The following is an 18,454-nucleotide window of genomic DNA, read 5'->3' as shown; positions in this document are numbered from 1 at the left end:
TGTGTAAATTTTTATTTTTAGAAAAGATAAAAAGAGAAATCAGATGACCAATATAACTCTCAAAAAATATTCAACTCATTATAACTTAAAAGTGCAAATTAAAATAATGAGATACAAATTTAGCCCATCAAATTGGCATTTAAAAAAATGATAGCACAAATGCCAATGAAAGTTCAAGGAAGGGGGCATTTCCATTAACTGCAGGTGAGAATGCAAATTGGTATAATCTTCTAAGGAGCAATTTGGCAATATGCTTCCAAATTTTTTTAACAAGTTCAGACCTTTTTACCCAGCTTCCACTTGCAGAAATATGTTTAAGAAATAATAAGGACTTGAATATCTATAAATATTATGAACTATGCAACCTCAAAATCTTCCTCCTGGAAAACACCCAAAAATGTTGGATTTAAAATAAACTTCTTTCTAAAATGCTGGGGAAAAGAATGAGGAGCAGGAGGAGAAGACAGAGAGGGAGAGAAGGGGAGGAGAGAAGGAACAGGAGGAGTCAGAGGAAGTGGGGAGGCAGTGTGGAGAGAAGCATATAACAGAACAAATAAGTGTGCAAGCTAAAACTTCAGCAGTAAAGATTTATTCCCAAACCTTTCCTCAAACTCCCTCACCCTCCACCAAAGTCAAGCGTTGTTACCAGTTTCTTGTGTATACTTACAAAGAGTCTATGTTTACAATTGCAACTATGCATTTGTAGACTTTTAAAATCCATATGGTAGAGTAGTATTCTGCAACTTGCTTTTTTCACTTAAAATGAAATGCTTCCATTCTTACATATACAGAACTTTCTTGTTCTTTTATATTTTTTAACCAATTCACAGAACTCCATTTAATGGCTGAACTATAATTATAAACCAATGTCCTAGGGGCAGGCATTTAGGTTATTGGCAATCTTTATTTTAAATAAAGCATCTGGTGGCTGTTGCCATTCCCTGGCATTCTTTGGCTTGTAGCCACATCACTCCAATCTTTGCCTCCACATTCACAATGCCTTTCCTCCTGTGTCTGTCTTCCCCTCTCTATGTCTCTTATAAGAATACCTGTCACTGGATTTAGTCTCCATCTAAATAATCCAGGATAATCTAATCTCAACATCTTTAATTAAATATGCAAAGACCCTTTCTTTTCCAAATAAGGTGACAGTCATACGATCTGGGGATTAGAAAGCAGAATATCTTTTTTGGCACCACCATTCAGGCCCCTACAGACATCAAGTGATTATGTTGAGAAGACAATGAGGTATATGAGATTAGAATTCAGGAAAGTGATCTGAGTTGTAAATATATAAATTTGGAGTTATCATCTTATAGATGTTTTCAAGCTATGAAACTGAAAGAAATCACTTAGGAAGAAAAGGAAAGGCATAAGGACCATACCTTGGGGCTCTACATAATTTAGAGGCCAGAAAAACGGTAAGAACCCAGTAAAATATATGGCCCATGAGAGAGAAACTTGTCTGTTTTGATCACAATTGTTTTGCCTTTATTTTAAGTGGCTCCTAGCATCTAGAAAACACTCCAAAAAATATTTCTCAAATAATTATTCTTGATTGGGTGGCCAGTGAGGTAAGGAAAAAAAAAAAACTAGACAAGTGTGATATCCCAGAATTCCAGGGAAGATGGTTATTTTCAAAAAGGGACCCTTCCTTTTCTGGTTGCAGAGCTGCACAGTGAGGCACTCTGGTCCTCACTGTGCAGCTCTGCTGTCCAAGGGCCCTCCGCAGTCTGTGTGGGTCTTGTTGCACCACAAACAGGCCAACACTTTCAACAAGGTGAATAGATGGCTCTGGAGATGACTGAGCCAAACACATTGCAACAGAAGCAGAATCTGTCCTACTTCTGGGCAAAGACTAATTCACTGGTAATTCCATGGGTCATATGACCTAGATTTACAAAATCTGCCAATCAATCTCTGAAGCTCTGGTGGTCTTTTACCAGAAAACATGGATGAGGCTTCCAAGAAGGAGACTGAAGACATCCTCACCCAGTACAAGCAGCCTCTACTGCCAGCTGACTCCTATCACTGCAAATCCAAGAAGTTCAGAGGCTCTGGTGGCTGTGTTGGCCACCAGAAATCTTATCAAGAAACTCTCCATGAGAAACAGGGTTCACTTTTGTATTAAACAATGATTGTGAGATTTTAAGGTTTAAAAAAGGAGGAAAGGATTGGCAGATCCAAGATGGCTGAATAGGAACAGCTCTGGAGTGTAGTTCCAGCAAGAACAAGGCACAGGGTGAGTGATCACTGCAGTTCCAAATGAGTTTTTACTGCCCACAGACCAGGAGATTCAAGTGCCGAAAAGTGCTGCAAGTTTCCAGCATGGCTGTTTCAGCTGGTGCAGCAGGTCTCCGCACAAAAACTCACGCAAATCTGGGTGGCCATTTCAACTGGCACCTGGAATACCTGGAAGACAGAGCCACCCATTCAACTGAAAAAAAAAGGGGGCTGAAACAGGGAGCCAGGTGATCTGGCTTGGCAGGTCCCACCCCCACAAATACCAGCAATCTGAAACGCTCTGGATTGAGGGTTTTGCAGTAAGCACAGCTGGACCCAAGATGGTTCAGCTCTGTGGGGGGAAGGGCGTCCACCATTACAGAGGCAGTCTGCCATTACTGAGGCAGACTTCTATTACTATACCTCTGAAAACAAAACTGCAAAGAAGTTCACACAGCAGCTGAACAGAGCCCACAGCAGCTCAGCAATACCTCTGCTGGCAGAGTGTGACTAGGCTGCTTCCTCACTGGGCAGGGGAGCTCTGAAAAAAGGCAGCAGCACATCAGGAACTTATAAATAAAACCCCACCTTCCCAGGACAGAGCACCTGGGAAAAAGGTGGTTATGAATTCCACTACAGAAGACTTACATGTACCTGCCCAGCAGATCTGAATGGAACAACAGAGCTCCCAGCACAGCACCTGAGCTCCTGTAAGGGACAGACTGTCTCTTCAAGCAGCTCCCCAACCCTGTATACCCAAAGAGACACCATTTAAAGGCGAGCTCAGGCTGACATCTGGCAGGTATCCTTCTGGGATGAAAAAAGCAGAAGAAGAAACTGGAGAGGATGTGGAGAAATAGGAACACTTTTACACTGTTGGTGGGAGTGTAAATTAGTTCAACCATGTGGAAGACAGTGTGGTGATTCCTCAAGGACTTAGAAATAGAAATTCCATTTGACCCAGCAATCCCATTACTGGGTATATATCCAAAGGAGTATAAATCCTTCTATTATAAAGACACATGCACAGGTATTTTCATTGTGGCACTGTTTGTTTACAATAGCAAAGACCTGGAATGAACCCAAATGCCCACCAATGATAGACTTGACATGGAAAATGTGGCACATATACACCATGGAATACTATGCAGCAATAAAAAACGATGAGTTCATGTCGTTTGTAGGGACATGGATGAATCTGGAAACCATCATTCTCAGCAAACTGGCACAAGAACAAAAAATCAAACACTGCATGTTCTTACTCATAGGCAGGTGTTGAACAATGAGAACACATGGATACAGGGAAGGGAGCACTACATACTGGAGTCTGTTGGGAAGGAATAGGGGAGGGACAGCAGGAGGTAGGGAGGTTGGGGAGGGATAACATGGGGGAAAATATCAGATATAGGTGACGGGGGGATGGAGGCCACAAACCACATTGCCATGTATGTACCTATGCAACAATCCTGTATGTTCTGCACATGTACCCCAGAACCTAAAGTGCAAAATATATATATATATATATGGGGAAAGGAAGGACTCTTTCAGGTTAAGATGATGTGAACATACCCACCTATTTTTCTCCCTCCTAAAACCCCTCGGAAGTATAATAAATGAGTTTTGCTTTATACCTAAACCTACAAGTGTAAGGAAAATAGTAAAGGATACAGCAGCAACAAAATTTTGGAAGTTGGCAAGCTAACCAATGTATGATAACTGATTTAACACTCCTGAGAAACCCAAATCCCTAGCTGGCAGCAACGAAAGTTCAAAACCAATATAATTTGCACCATAGTCTTCAAAATGATCAGGAAGTGGCAACACCAGAAAAATCTAAAACTGAGTGTAAAAGCAGATTTCTAAATAAGGAGATGTGGGTAAAAGTTGTTTGAGAAGCAGTTAGATTCCCAAATCTCTGACCCCAACCTAGAGAAAACAGAGGAGGAATGTCTTGAGACTAGGCATCTGGTGATCCCACATCTAGTGCTAAATGCACACAACCCTAGCCTTCTTTCCCAGTACAACTCCCAGAATGCTGGTAGACAGACCTTTACCCTCCAGAAAGGAAACAGAAAAACGCTTTTCTGTTTTAAGAATCTGATCTGCTTAAGAGCAAGACCTAGCTACTAACTGCAGATGTTCCTCTACAAATGGCCCACCCAGATTCCACTTCAGTGAAGCTCCAAGTTGAGTCTTTCCCACAGGCTCAGTGTGCCCATCAGTTTTTCAGTCACACACTTTATTGATCATGAACAGAGAGCACAGGAATTAGAAACCCAATGAAGAATGCCTCTATCAAGAAGATGGAACCCAAAATAAGCAAACAACAAAAAAAGCAACTTTGGAGGAGAGAGAAACTTCAAAAATATATGTTATCAAAAAGAAAAAGAGAGCATATGTTGCAGCCATGAAACAAAAACAAGATGCTATAAAAAAGAAACATCCAGAGAATTAGAAAAGTACTCTGAGATGTTAAAAATATAATAGCAGAAATGGAAACTGTGATAGGTGAGTAGGAAGATATAGTTGAGAAAATCTGTCAGAAAAGTGGAACAAAAAATCAAAGTGATGAAAAATGGAAAGGAAAGAAAGTTGGAGCACCATTCTAAGAGGTCCAACATTTGAGTAATGGGGCAAAGAAATCATCAATGAAACAATTCAAGAATATTTCTTGGAAGCAAAGAACATGAGATTACAGATAGAAAAGGCCCAGAGAAACAGGCACAATGGGCATATCATAAAATTTCAGAACTCTAAGAAGAAAAATAATTTCCTAAACTTTCAGAGAGAATAAAGCAAATTATATGCAAAGGATTGGAAATATAATATTTTATCTCTTTTAGAGACAAATGTTGAATATTTACAAGAAAACAGAGTAATTCTGGATTTTGATTTAAAATAATTAAAAGTCAGCCATGCATGGTGGCTCACACCTGTAATCCCAACACTTTGGGGAGGCTGAGGCAGGCAGATCGCTTGAGCCCAGGAGTTTAAGACCAGCCTGGGCCATGTGGCAAAACTCCATCTCTACAAAAAATTAACCAGGCGAAGTGGTGCACACCTGTAATCCCAACTACTCTGGAGTCTGAGGCGGGAGGATCCCTTGAGGCCAGGAGTTCAAAGCTGCAGTGAACCATGATCACACCACTGCACTCCAGCCTGAGTGAGAGGGCCAGATTCTGCCTCAGAAAAAGAAGCAAACAAATAAAATAAAATAATCAAAAGGTCAGAAGTGGGGGATATGCTGTAGAGGCAATGTAATTGTTTAGAAATTGACAATTGTAGAGTGATGGGTATATGGGAATTCATTATATTATATATTCATCATATAATTCTCTTTGAAAGTATTTTAAATTTTCTATAATACAGAGTTATTTTTATAAACAAAAAAGGAATGATAAGAATGATTTAGATTTCTTAGCAACACTGGAAACAAGAAGACAATGAAGGAATGGCTTCAAAATCCTGAAAGAAAATTATTTCCAAAGTAGAATTACGTACCTGGACAAACTACAAATCAAAGTGCAAGGGAAATGCCCAAGTAGATGAATTGGCCTTAGCTGAATCAACGGCCGTCCATCCCTTTCTCTTGGAAGTAAGACAGAGTATTTGGATACTGATACAAGACGTTTGTATATTTGATAATGGAAATTGGAGGTTTTTCTCTTTAATGTGCTTCCGATTGTTTATTTGAGGAGCTCATAATCTGATGGAGCATATGAACATATAAACAGGAGCATATGGGCCGGGCGCGGTGGCTCACGCCCGTAATCCCAGCACTTTGGGAGGCCGAGGCGGGTGGATCACGAGGTCAAAAGATCGAGACCATCCTGGTCAACATGGTGAAACCCCGTCTCTACTAAAAATACAAAAAATTAGCTGGGCATGGTGGCGCGTGCCTGTAATCCCAGCTACTCAGGAGGCTGAGGCAGGAGAATTGCCCGAACCCAGGAGGCGGAGGTTGCGGTGAGCCGAGATCGCGCCATTGCACTCCAGCCTGGGTAACAAGAGCGAAACTCCGTCTCAAAAAAAAAAAAAAAAAAAAAAAAACAGGAGCATATGAACATATAAACAGATAATGTTTACATGCACTGAAACAAAATATACTAAATTCTCCAATAGAGCTATGTTTAGCAGCTTATGGGACTCCAGCTTTGTGGCTTAAGAAAGGATTTAGGGAGCAAGTCATGCCCGAGATGAGTCTTAAAGAATGTGTAGTAGTTACACAAGTAAAGAAGAAAGGAAAAAGCGCTCAAGGTGGTGAAATCACCATCGATAAAGGCACAAAGGAATAAAACATCATGGTGTATACAGAATACTAGCACAGAACCAAAACAAGGCTGGACCCCATGGCTCATGCCTGTAATCCCAGCACTTCGGGAGGCCAAGGCAGGAGGATCACTTGAGGCCAGGAGTTCAAGATCAGCCTGAGAAAGATAGCAAAACCTTGTCTTTACAAATATATTTTTTAAAAAACTAGCTGGGTGTGGTGGCATGTGCCTGTGGTCCTAGCTTCTCAAGAGGCTGAGGAGAAAGGATCGCTTGAGCCCCAGCAGTCAAGGAGGCAGTGAGCTGTGATCATGCCACTGCACTCCTGCCTGGGCGACAATAATGCTAATTGGCATTAATTAAAGCATTTGGTGTTCTCATGGACCTGCCATATTTAGTGTGACTAGAGACTACAGATGAAACTAGAAAATATTATGCAGCTATTTGTTATCTGAGTGTTGGGTTTATTGTCACGAAGCAGTAGAGTCAAGAAACAAGGTGCTGGCCAGGCATGGTGGCTCACTCCTGTAACCCCAACACTTTGGGAGGCTGAGACGGGTGAATCACTTGATGTCAGGAGTTCGAGACCAGCCTGGTCAACACGGCGAAACTCCGTCTCTACTAAAAATACAAAAATTGGCCAGGCATGGTGGCGCACACCTGTAATCCCAGCTACTCAGGAGGCTGAAGCAGGAGAATTGCTTGAACCTGGGAAGTGGAGGTTGCAATGAGGCAAGATCGTGCCACTGCACTCCAGCCTGGGTGACAGAGGAAGACTCCCGAAAGAAAGAGAGAAAGAAAGGAAAAAGGAAAGAAGGAATGAAGGAGAGAGGGAGGGAAGGAAGGAGGGAGGGAAGAAAAGAGAGAGGGAAAGAAAGAAGAAAGAGAGAGAAAGAAAAAGAAAGAGAGAGAGGGAAAGAAAGAAAGAGAGAGAAAGAAAAAGAAAGAAAGAAGAAAGAGAGAGAGAGGGAAAGAAAGAAAGAAAGAGAGAGAAAGGTGCTGAAAACCAGATTCTGCACTAGGAGTTAAGGATCTAGAAAGTTCAGGATACAAAGAAGATGGTAAGTTCCTTAGCATCTTAAATGTTTCTCCTACGGTTGGACTTCTACACTCAGTCTTAGGAATAGTCTAGCTGACTCACAGTTCACAGATTTTTTAACTAAGATTGTATTTAGCCCTGGCTTATATTTCGTTTGTTTAATTCAGCAATGTTTATCATCATTTATTCATTTGCCAGTTGATTCTACAAAAAAATTGTAAGCACCTATTTGTTTAGACACTGTTGACACAAAACAGTCTTTGTGGTGTCTGTAGTCCAATGAGAGAGGCAGACTTAGTTAAAGAAATATAGGCACAATTAATACATAAAAGGCATTTTTATGTGACACAGAGTCCCTGCCATATGACTCAACCAGGAGGTTCAAATATATCAGTACAATTGAGGTCAATTTCAATATTAAAAATACTTCTTAAGTACAATAGTAACTTTTAGTGCATATTATAAACAAGGGCCAGGAAAAAAAAACATTCTAATTTGATCTTTATATTTGTTAACTTTTAATGAAAATACTAATTACTCTTTACCCATTTCTGTGAAACTCTGAATTTGTATTTGTGATGAATCCAGGCCTATTGGATAGACTTTCAGCATTAGTAAAGTGACAGAACATATGACAGGGAAAGCATAAGAACATACAGATTCATTTTCTTTTAAGTTGGAAAAAAGGAGTCTTTGATTCAATGGAGCTTCTGTTTGGTGAATAATGGGTCACCATAACCAAATGATTGTAAGTCACAATTTAACTGAAAACGAGAGGGTAAAAATAGCAAAGACTAAACATATAATATCCTTCTTTCTTCGTCTTTGCTTCTGAAAGGTGTGTCTTTCCTGACCTATGAATCACTGCCACAGACTTTGCGAATTTGTTCCATAAGAGGGAAGTACCAGAGCAGCAGTAATGTTCCCATCACGGGCGTCACTGCTTCAGAGGGAAGAGAGGCGCAGTCTACAGTTTGGATAACTCTCATTCCCCGCAGGTATCATAAAATGGAAACTGTTAAAACATAAATATCCTGCATTGTTTCACATTACCTTTACACAATAACTGTGATCACTATACTAACAGCAGGCGTGATCTTATTGGCTCCTTTCCTTCTTAAACTTGAGTCTTGGGTATCATCACAATCAACATTATAAAGTTTCCAACATCTGAATCCTAAAAAGTAAATGAAAGCATGGTCCATAAAATTTACAGCTTATGCTTAATATTTTGGCAACTATTGCTCTTCCATAGGCCTGAAAGTTAAATAAATAGGGCTTGAATTTTGAGTCAAAATCAAAATTGAGGTTTTCTTTTTTATTTTATGACTTGGTTTGCTACAGAAATTCTGATTGCTACAGAAAAAAATTCTGGAAAAATTTGGTAAAATTATTCCTAAAAAATTTTACCAAATTCCCAGATTAATAACTGTTATCTAAAAGTTTTTCAACATTGTTAAAACATAGCATTGTCTAAGTCTCTATGTGTGTGTGTGTGTGTGTGTGTGTGTGTGTGCACACAGACTTTATAATTTTTGCATGCCCTAAAATTTCTGTTTATATATTCCTTCTGATTGTTTTTCTAAAAAATTAACACCCACATAGACTTGGCTTCTCTCTTAAAGATAGCTTTCTTTCCATATATGAAACAAAGTTGCAAATAATAGCTTCTTTTACATTATATAGTAAGTTAAGTATCAGATGTTCTCTTCTTTGTCTTCCCCATAATTGCTTGAACAACCATGATAATAAATTTGCGGGTAGAATTAGTATTACTTTGTACTTCTTTACCCTCTTTTATACAGCAGCACCACATAGTGGACGTTTTGGTACTTCTCTGTGAAAAATCGTTTCAATTACCTTCAAAGTATGAAATTGGTTTGCTTTAAGGAATGAATTTTGTGTGGCTATTGCTGATGATTATCTTTTAATATTGCTCTGGTGAGCAAACGTGAAGTCATAGGTTTCACCTAATGTAAGAATAATAGCCTCACAGTTATTGTGTGAAGATAAAAGAGAAGTATTTTTAAATAAGCATGAAGATACACATGTAGTCTGTGCTTCAAATTTACTATGTAATACTAATTCTTTCCTAAAGTAGACTTTGTAAGGGAAGCAAAGCCAATGCTTAGATTTTTAGTAATTATAATTCTCAGAGTAGGTCATTCATCCTCATTCACATTCCTATGTATCTATAGAAAGATGCCTAATAGAGGTAATCGGTGCTGTTGTGATTAAATGAAGGCACACCCACACACACAAATAATAATATATGCTGTTCCAGGAGTTAATACATAAATGCAGTTAGCAAAGAGAAAGATTATGCTATTATCAACATTCTCATTTTCTTTTGCCACAGTAAGTTTGGATTTGTCAGACATCAATTAAAATCAGGGTGGGAGCAAGGATTTTACACATTCATGGAGAAACATAAAGAGCTGCCATCCACATGCAACAGTACAGTATTTGATATTGTTCTAATACTCGCACCACTTTTGTCCCAGAATAATCTATCCTCAGTGACTCAGTGTACAACCCCCTGGCTAGATTGAATTAGACGCACACTGACAATCCAGAGAGGAAGCACTGTGTAGTAAGGATAACTCACCCCCAGCTCCATGCTTTAGGGGTTTCACCCAGTTTGTTCATAGAATCAGACTCACTGGAAATTTTCAGGACTTAGAATGGTGCAAGGTGAAATGGAGCAAAGGGAGTCATTTGCAAAAGATAAAAAACACAGTCGCTTCTATAGAGTTCCATTGTGCAGTCACTTGTTGAATTAACCAGACAACATTTCTCCATTAACGTCTACGTACAAAGCACTGACCCGGGCACTATGGACTGTATAGCAGGGGTTGGCAAACCACAGCTAGGCTGTGGCCTGTTTTTCTTCAGCCTGTGAGCTGGGGATGAATTTACATTTTAAGATTGTTTTAAAAGGGGACAGGAAGAGTAAATAATACGTGACAGAGACAAGTAGCCTGCAAAAGCTAAAATATTGACTATCTTGTCTCTTACAGAAAAAGTTTGCTGACTCCTGCCGTCGAGAGAGATCTAACATTCAATAAAGTTAGAGTCTAGAAAGGACATTAAAACAATAACAATAAGAAAAAAATCTATAACTTATAACTTTCAACCATTTACTGTGTGTTCAGAACTGGGTTAAGGCTGGGTGTGATGAGTGATGCCTGTAATCTCAGCACTTTGGGAGGCCCAGGAAGGAGCGTTGCTTGAGCCCAGGAGTTCAAGACTAGCCTGGGCAATATAACAAGACCCTATTTCTACAAAAAAAAAAAAAATAAGAATTAGCTATAAGTGGTGGCACATACCTGTAGTCCTAGCTACTTAGGAGGCTGAGGCAGGAAAATCAATTGAACCCAAGATTTTGATGCTGCACTGGGCTATGAATGCACCATTGCACTCCAGCCTGGCTGACAGAGCTAGACCCTGTCTCTTAAAAAAATCAATAATTAAAATAGAACTGGGGTAAGTGTATTACATTCATTATTTCATTTAATCTTCATCAAAAAGTATGAGGTAGTTATAATTACTATCAATTTTCCAGTGAATAAACCAAGACTTAAAAAGGCTAATAAATAAGGTCATATAAATGACCAAATCTGGAATTAAAATATAGGCCATCTGGCCCACAGCACTTTACCACTCAGTTCAGGTACATAAATATGAATGAAAAAAAAAGTAGAAAAATATAAAAATACAATATACTACAGAAAAGTAGAGGTGGCAGATAACACTTCCAGAGGTCTGATCAGGGAAGATACTTGGACACGGTAGCTTTGAAGCTGGGCCTTGGAAGATGGGAATGATTCAGATTCGTGACACTGCAGGGTAAGGCAGTCAGCTTTGGAACAGCCTAGGGGCAGAAGCATCGAGGGTGCTGGGGAGCAGTGAGCTCCCCACTGAGCAGAAAGAGAATGTGAAGGAAGAGACTACAGGGAGATGAGTAGGAAATCTCTGTTAGAGCTAGACCATGGATTTTAGACCATGGATGGTGCTAAACTAAGGGAAAATTGGGAATTTAAATAAATGAAAGTGACTGGACATTTATGACTAAACAGTTGACACAATCAGCCCTGTGCTCTGGGGAGATTAATCTTATAAGGGTGTTTTGGATGGAGTAGAAGAAGAATTAGAGACAGAAAAATAAATCAGGAGGCTATTAACAATAATCCAAGTCTGAGATGATGAAGAAGACCTGAACTAGAGTAGAGACAGTGAAAACACAGTGGTAGACAGGAAAATGTAGTGTTAAGGTTAAAACACAGTGGTAGAGAGGAAACTGTATTGTTAAGGACCCCACCTACCAAAGCCACTCACTAAGCAATGTCAGAGGAAAAAGGTGAGTGGCCTGGCAATGACAATTCCACCTGCTTCCTCACAACCCCCCATAAAGGTAAATGTTGTCTTCTTATGACAATTGTCACTATTTTTCCCCCAGCCTTGTGCCACCACACTACCATTCATAAACACATACACACATATACACATCAGTTTTACTGACTAAAAATCCCAATACTGGTTATCTTGATAAAGTCAAATTTACTTTAATGGAATTCACCTGAACAAAAATGTCAGTGTTTTGAGGTTGAGTAGGGAGGTGGAGGAAACAATGCCATTCAGTATTTTACCATGTTTACAATCCACAGGAATTGCCCTCTACATGGATTGTGACATCTGTACCCAAATCGACAACTCACTTCAGACCCTTGGTTTAATGAATCGGTCACTTTAAAATATGGAGTGTAGGCCAGGCATGGTGGCTCACGCTTGTCATCTCAGCACTTTGAGAGACTGAGGCAGGAGGATTGCTTGAGGTGAGAAGTTCAAGACCAGCCTAGGCAACATAGTGAGACCCTGTCTCTATGGATTTTTTTAAAAATTACCTGGATGTGGTGATCTCACCTGTAGTCCCAGCTACTCAGGGAGCTAGGGCAGAAGGATCGCTTTAGCCCAGGAGATCAAAGCTGCAGTGAGTTGTGATGGTACCACTGCACTCCAACTTGGGTGACAGAGTGAGATACTATCTTAATTTTTGTAAAATTTAAAAATTAAAATTAAAATTGGTTGTCTATTTAGCAGGGGAAAGAAGAGAAGCTTCAATCTCCGCCCTTGAGAGGCTAAGAGTTTAATAGGCAAACAGAATATATACACCAAATGAATACAGGACATTTAAATAAAGCAACATGTTGATGCCATCAAATTGTATTCCTTTGGAGCACTTAAGGCATGTGTTCTTTTTTTGAATAGCTGAATAATCTGAACAGGTGAATTTACCCATTGTTTCACTTCCCATTTATAAATCCAATCTCTCTATTTTGACCTCCTTGAAAAATCTTTTTTTTTTTTTTTGAGACAGAGTCTGGCTCTGTAGCCCAGCCTGGAGTGCAGTGGTACGATCTCGGCTCACTGAAACCTCCACCTCCGGGGTTCAAGTAATTCTTCTGCCTCAGCCTCCTGAGTAGCTGGGATTACAGGCATGCGCCACCGCGCCTGGGTAATTTTTGTATTTTTTTTTTTTTTTTTTTTTTTTTTTTTTTTTTTGAGACGGAGTTTCGCTCTTGATACCCAGGCTGGAGCGCAATGGCGCGATCTCGGCTCACCGCAATCTCCGCCTCCTGGGTTCAGGCAATTCTCCTGCCTCAGCCTCCTGAGTAGCTGGGATTACAGGCACGCGCCACCGTGCCCAGCTAATTTTTTGTATTAGTAGAGACGGGGTTTCACCATGTTGGTCAGGCTAGTCTCGAACTCCTGACCTCATGATCTGCCCACCTCAGCCTCCCAAAGTGCTGGGATTAAAGGAATGAGCCACTGCGCCCAGCTGTGAATAAACTTTTTAAAATGCTACTTGCTGCCATCACTTCTTAAACAGTATCTGGGCCTTGCTGGGACAGATTGGTGGTGAGTCTATAGCAAAGGGCAGGAAGTGACTTGCTAAATTCCAAGGATTTACCAAAGCCAAGCATAGAATGGCTTTGTTATCTTGAGATTGTGATTACTTCCAGCCAAGGTGGAGAGGTGAAAATGTAGATGAGAGGAAAAGCAAACTCAAAAGCCAAACAAGGCTATATTAAGCATTGAGGTGAAAGAGCAGGGTGAGGACCCAAACCACTGGCAAAAACACTGGAAGCCAAGAGAGCGAGAGAACAGAATGCTGGGCAGTGGAGCTGGTGAGTCAGGCATCCGAGACAGTAGGGCCTTGTTCTGTGAATGTGCAATGTCTTGCCCGGCCTGCGGGGAGGAGCCCCTTAAAGGTGACACCAAACTGGACAGCACAGTCTACTGATCATTAATGTGTTCTGGATTGGGAGATGTTACAGGACAGTGGGACTAACAAATCTAAGTGCATGCATGCTGAAAGGATGACAAATAGTAAAAGTGCCAGTATAATCAAACAAGATGAATCAGGTATAGTCTCATAGGGGTGACTTTGGACTCATATTTCAAAGATCGTATTCCAGGCCTTCTTTGCTATTGTTGACTCATCTGGTCAAATTGTTAACAGCATGCTGTGGGCTCCCTTCTGCGCCAACGTGCCTTCGAATCCCAAGTACCATTGCCCTCAGTATATGAATCATTACTGAGCCTGCAAATTAGGATTCCAGTAAAGGAAGAAGGCAGATTTTTTGAGGAGCTATTCTGGGAGAGTTCTTCTTATCCATTGGACACTGCTTATTTCACTTTGTGGACTCACAATGTAGCAGCTGTGTTTCGATTTCTCCTGTAAGGCTTGCTGCAGAGGAATATCATCAATTAAAACACACAAAAAGAGACCACAAATTACTTTACCAGTTACCCCTAAGCTGACAGTCTGTAGATTACAACCAAATCTTAAAGTGTTTTCCTGGTCAATTGTATTATTCCATAGCTCTTAAGCGTCTATTTGAAGACCTAAAGCAAGTGATGTTTTCGGCCCAGATCCAGAGTTTAAAATGTGTGCAATATAATGTAAGCCTACCTACAGTTTTATGAGAATTTCTGTTAAGCTTTTGAGAGTTTGGTCTGTATGCTGTCATCCTTCATTTTCAAAGAATACATTTTTTTAATGACGGTGTTTCCCATATATACTTCCCATCATCAGCAACAGCTACCCTGAGTTATTTATAAGCTGCTGTCAAACTTTCAGAACTTTTCTGCCTCATATGTATGTTCCACCATACCAAACTTGATTCTCTCCCCTCTCTCTCTCTCTATCAATGGAGAAAGCTTTAAGAGGCCCTTCGTGGGTTTGTGTGATAGGAGAGAGCTTGTTGGGAGAGAGGAGGGATTGAAGAGGAGACATGGAAACAGTTCTGGCAAAGTGGCTTTGCACAGAGTTGCTCCATCCACGTGATACCTTAGCAGTGCAAGCTGCAGGAAAGGAAGGCTGGCCGCATGCCAGCTGCTCGCTGGGAAAGAGCAATGGCTCCCGTAGACTGGCAGCAGGAGTTTGTCCTGCCTCTTCGAAATGCTGTCAGGAGAATTCTTTGCCAATGAATGAATCCTCGGGCCACTGAAGGGGGTGAGTAGGTTCACATATACGCCATCAGGTGATAAGCATGGAAAAACGTTTTCCTCTCCCCTGTACCTAGGAGACCTGGTCCTGGTTCTGATTTTACTAATAGCTAGCTGTGTGGGCTAGGGTAAAATTATCTTACATCTATGAGTTCCAGTTATTTTGTTGTGAATAAAGAGGGGATCTGAGTAAAGAATGTCTCTGACTCTAAAAGGCTGTGGGCCTGTAATCTATCAGTGTACCTGGTAACCTCAATAAAAGTGAAAGTCTGGTGCAACAGCTCTTATAGAGCTTCTTTTGTCTAGCTATGTCTATAATCGGGCCAAGTCTTGTATTTTATGGGATTGATAGAAAATTCAAGATAACTGTGTGTCATCAGAAACAAAAGTTTGGAAAAGATATTTCCCCCAACTAAATTAAATACCACTGCTCAAAAATAATAAAATGCTATAGAAAGAAAATATCAACGCCACCACAAATCAACATCGGCAGAACAGCCCTAGAAAACATCTGGAAAATAGCATTAGGTTAACAAACCACGAGATAAAATGTTTGATTTCCCAGTCACTGATGGTACTAACTGCAAAAGCAGTTAAAAAGTCTTATGAGGAATAATATCTTGGCACTGATGAACAGCAAGAAACCCAGCTGTTTGCACTTGCTGTCTAACAAGTGCCAATGCACATACTGTAATCCTCAGTCTGCTGAGCACTGCAATGGCAAACCGCACAATGTGACAGAAAATTCCTGATTGGCCAAGAGTGATCAGGCTATTGGGACTCAGTAAAAGCCGAATGCCTCCTTTCACCACAACAGCCCACTTCCGGGACAACTTCCCTGTGAATTGTTGTTTCTTGCTATATATTCATTCGTTTGCTTTTACTAGAATTTATATCATGGTCTGGAAAGAACTTCTATTTCCAGGCAAGAGTCCCTTTAAACCATACCAGATGTTGGAAACATTATGAGATTGTCCTAAGAAGAGGAGAAGGAGGGGATTTGGACATGAGCTATGTAAGTGACAGACAGAAAAGGAAAGGGCCCATAGGTCAGTGAACATGAAGAGAGATAAGCAGATAAGCACACTAACACAAGATCGTGCAAATCCTTGAAATGCTCCATCTCAAAGTGCTAGGAGCATACCCATCCTGCAATTGAGATTTTGAAAGAGACTAAGATTAAGCTAGAAGACAAAGGAGAAAGGAAGGGTTCAAACATCCTGACACTATGTTATTTGCAGTGCTACTTAGGCACTCGTTGAAATCAGCAGTTCTTTAGAATTAAGAAGGAAAAGTCTGATCAACTTAACTATCATTTCATTAGATGATTAATTGTTGAGCTCTTAGTATGTATCAGGAAAAGTTCTAGGTATGGAAGGTGGCAGAGAATAATAACGAATAATTTTAAAAATAACATGGTCTGTTCCTAAAGATACATTATTTAGGTAATCTCCTGTATAAATGATCAATCACTATCTACAACAAGTGTTAAGAAAAAAAAAAGTATGTAGGAAAGGGGTTTCTTCTCTTTCTTCTATATACACATTAGAAAAGATGGATAATAATCAAATAACAACAGAAACAAATACAAAAGTGCAACTGTGATGAGTGCTACAAGGAGAGGTAGATGTTCTATGAGAAAGAATAATTAGAATATTTGGCCTTGTCAGCAAGGTAAGGGATGGCTTCCTTGAGAAAGGGCTATTTAAGCTTTCAGCTAAAGGATGAGTGGAATTTAATTAAGTCAAGAAGGGATGTTCTGTGCGGGAAACACGTGAGGGGAGAAAAAAGACATACACAATACATTTAAGGGCAAACAACCTTTATCCCATGTAAATGGTAATGCAGCTATAATAAGCAAATTATGTAATAAGCAGATGGATATAATAAGCAAATTGCAATGGGGAGAGGAGAAGGGAAAAGTGTGTGTGTGTGTGTGTGTGTGTGTGTGTGTGTGTACACTTACCAGACTATGGAGGATTCACCACGAGACTGGGAAGCAATATCCTGGCTTCCAGAGTCAGCCACTCATCTGTGCACACACGAGGAGAGGTCTCATGAAGCTTCAGCGCAGTCGGGGACCCTAGTTCTTTTTGTCACGAGGTGTTCGGCAGTCACAAGATCCCTTCGAGGCTGGGCTCAAGGAACACAAAAAGGTCAACTTGTTTTTGCGATTGTCTATTGTTTTTCAATAACTAATATATAGGAGTAGATGAAAATGGAGATTTCTCCAAAACAGTGCTGGATGAACTCCTCAAGGGACTCACACAACCTGCTGTGGGACTTGGTGACCATTGTTCGTGTCCATGTTCAATTGAGTTCAAATTTAGTATTTAACTTTTCCTCCACAAGGGGCTGGATGGAGGTGAGGAAGAGTTCTCTAGAAAAGAGCCAAAATAAATGAGGTAATGAAAGTGTTACGAGGCCAGTGTTCAGGAATGGAAGGTGCTGATATGGAGCATGCTGCAAACCGAAAGTTGGGAGTCAGGGGGGTATGTAGGAGCAAAATGTGCATGCGTCTTTAAGAGTTTTGTCTGTAATCTCAAATCTTTAAAGGGTTTCTTTTGCTGAGGATAACATGATCAGATTTGGCAATGAAAAGATCCCTCTGGCGGCATTGTGTAGAATGGATTACAGGATGCAGATAGACTACTTGGTAATTTCTGTAGCCCAAGTGATAGAGAACGGCAGCTTGTATGAGGATGATGGTAATGGTGGAGGACATGGAGTTTCTGAGACACTCATGTTAGGTCTATGACTGTAGAGTTGGCAGACAGCCCGAAAAGCCACATTTTTCATTCAAACAAGAATTTCCTTTGAATGAAAAAGAAAGACAAAGGCATTCTAAGAAACACGCACAATCAAGGAAGCTTACCGTACCCTTTCCTATTCATGTTGCTTCCCAGTATTGGCCAACTTACCTATGTTAAAAATGACATAGAATGAGAAGAAAATATGGAAGAACACATAGTTTTTTTTCTTTCAAACCTTCCTTCTTTTTCAATATAAGTAGAGTGTTCATAAAATGTGCACCTATCAAGAAGTGGAAAAAAAAGAGTTGAGTTAATTTTGTGCAGGATTTCCACCCTTCTTTGGGGAACAAAATGCATACACATATGGGAATTGTGTGATTTTGGTAATTCCACATATAAGTGCTCTTATATTTGCATTTATTTCTTTTTTTTTTATTGTACTTTAAGTTCTGGGGTACATGTGCAGATCTTGCAAGATTATTGCATAGGTATAAACATGCCATGGTTGTTTGCTGTCTCCATCCCTGCTGTCACCTACATTAGTCATTTCTCCCATTGTTATCCCTCCCCAATCTCCCTGCTCCCTGCTGTCCCTCCCCTAGTCCCCCTGCCCCCTAACATAACCCCATGTGTGATGTTTCCCTCCCTGTGTCCATGT

The 18,454-nt window shown here is 40.3% G+C and overlaps 1 pseudogene; it reads right to left on the bottom strand.

Moving 5' to 3' along the window:
- LOC105706246 (RNA-binding motif protein, X chromosome-like) overlaps positions 1 to 17,975 on the bottom strand; it is a 67,774-nt pseudogene extending 49,799 nt beyond the window's left edge.
- Between the last annotated feature and the right edge of the window lie 479 nt (positions 17,976 to 18,454).

The sequence above is a fragment of the Aotus nancymaae genome, unplaced genomic scaffold, assembly GCF_030222135.1.
Source record: "Aotus nancymaae isolate 86718 unplaced genomic scaffold, 86718_ANA_hifiasm-v0.15.2.pri h1tg000033l, whole genome shotgun sequence".
Taxonomy (NCBI): domain Eukaryota; kingdom Metazoa; phylum Chordata; class Mammalia; order Primates; family Aotidae; genus Aotus; species Aotus nancymaae.
Note: the sequence above shows the minus strand (reverse complement) of the source record. Positions and strands in the feature narration are given on the sequence as shown.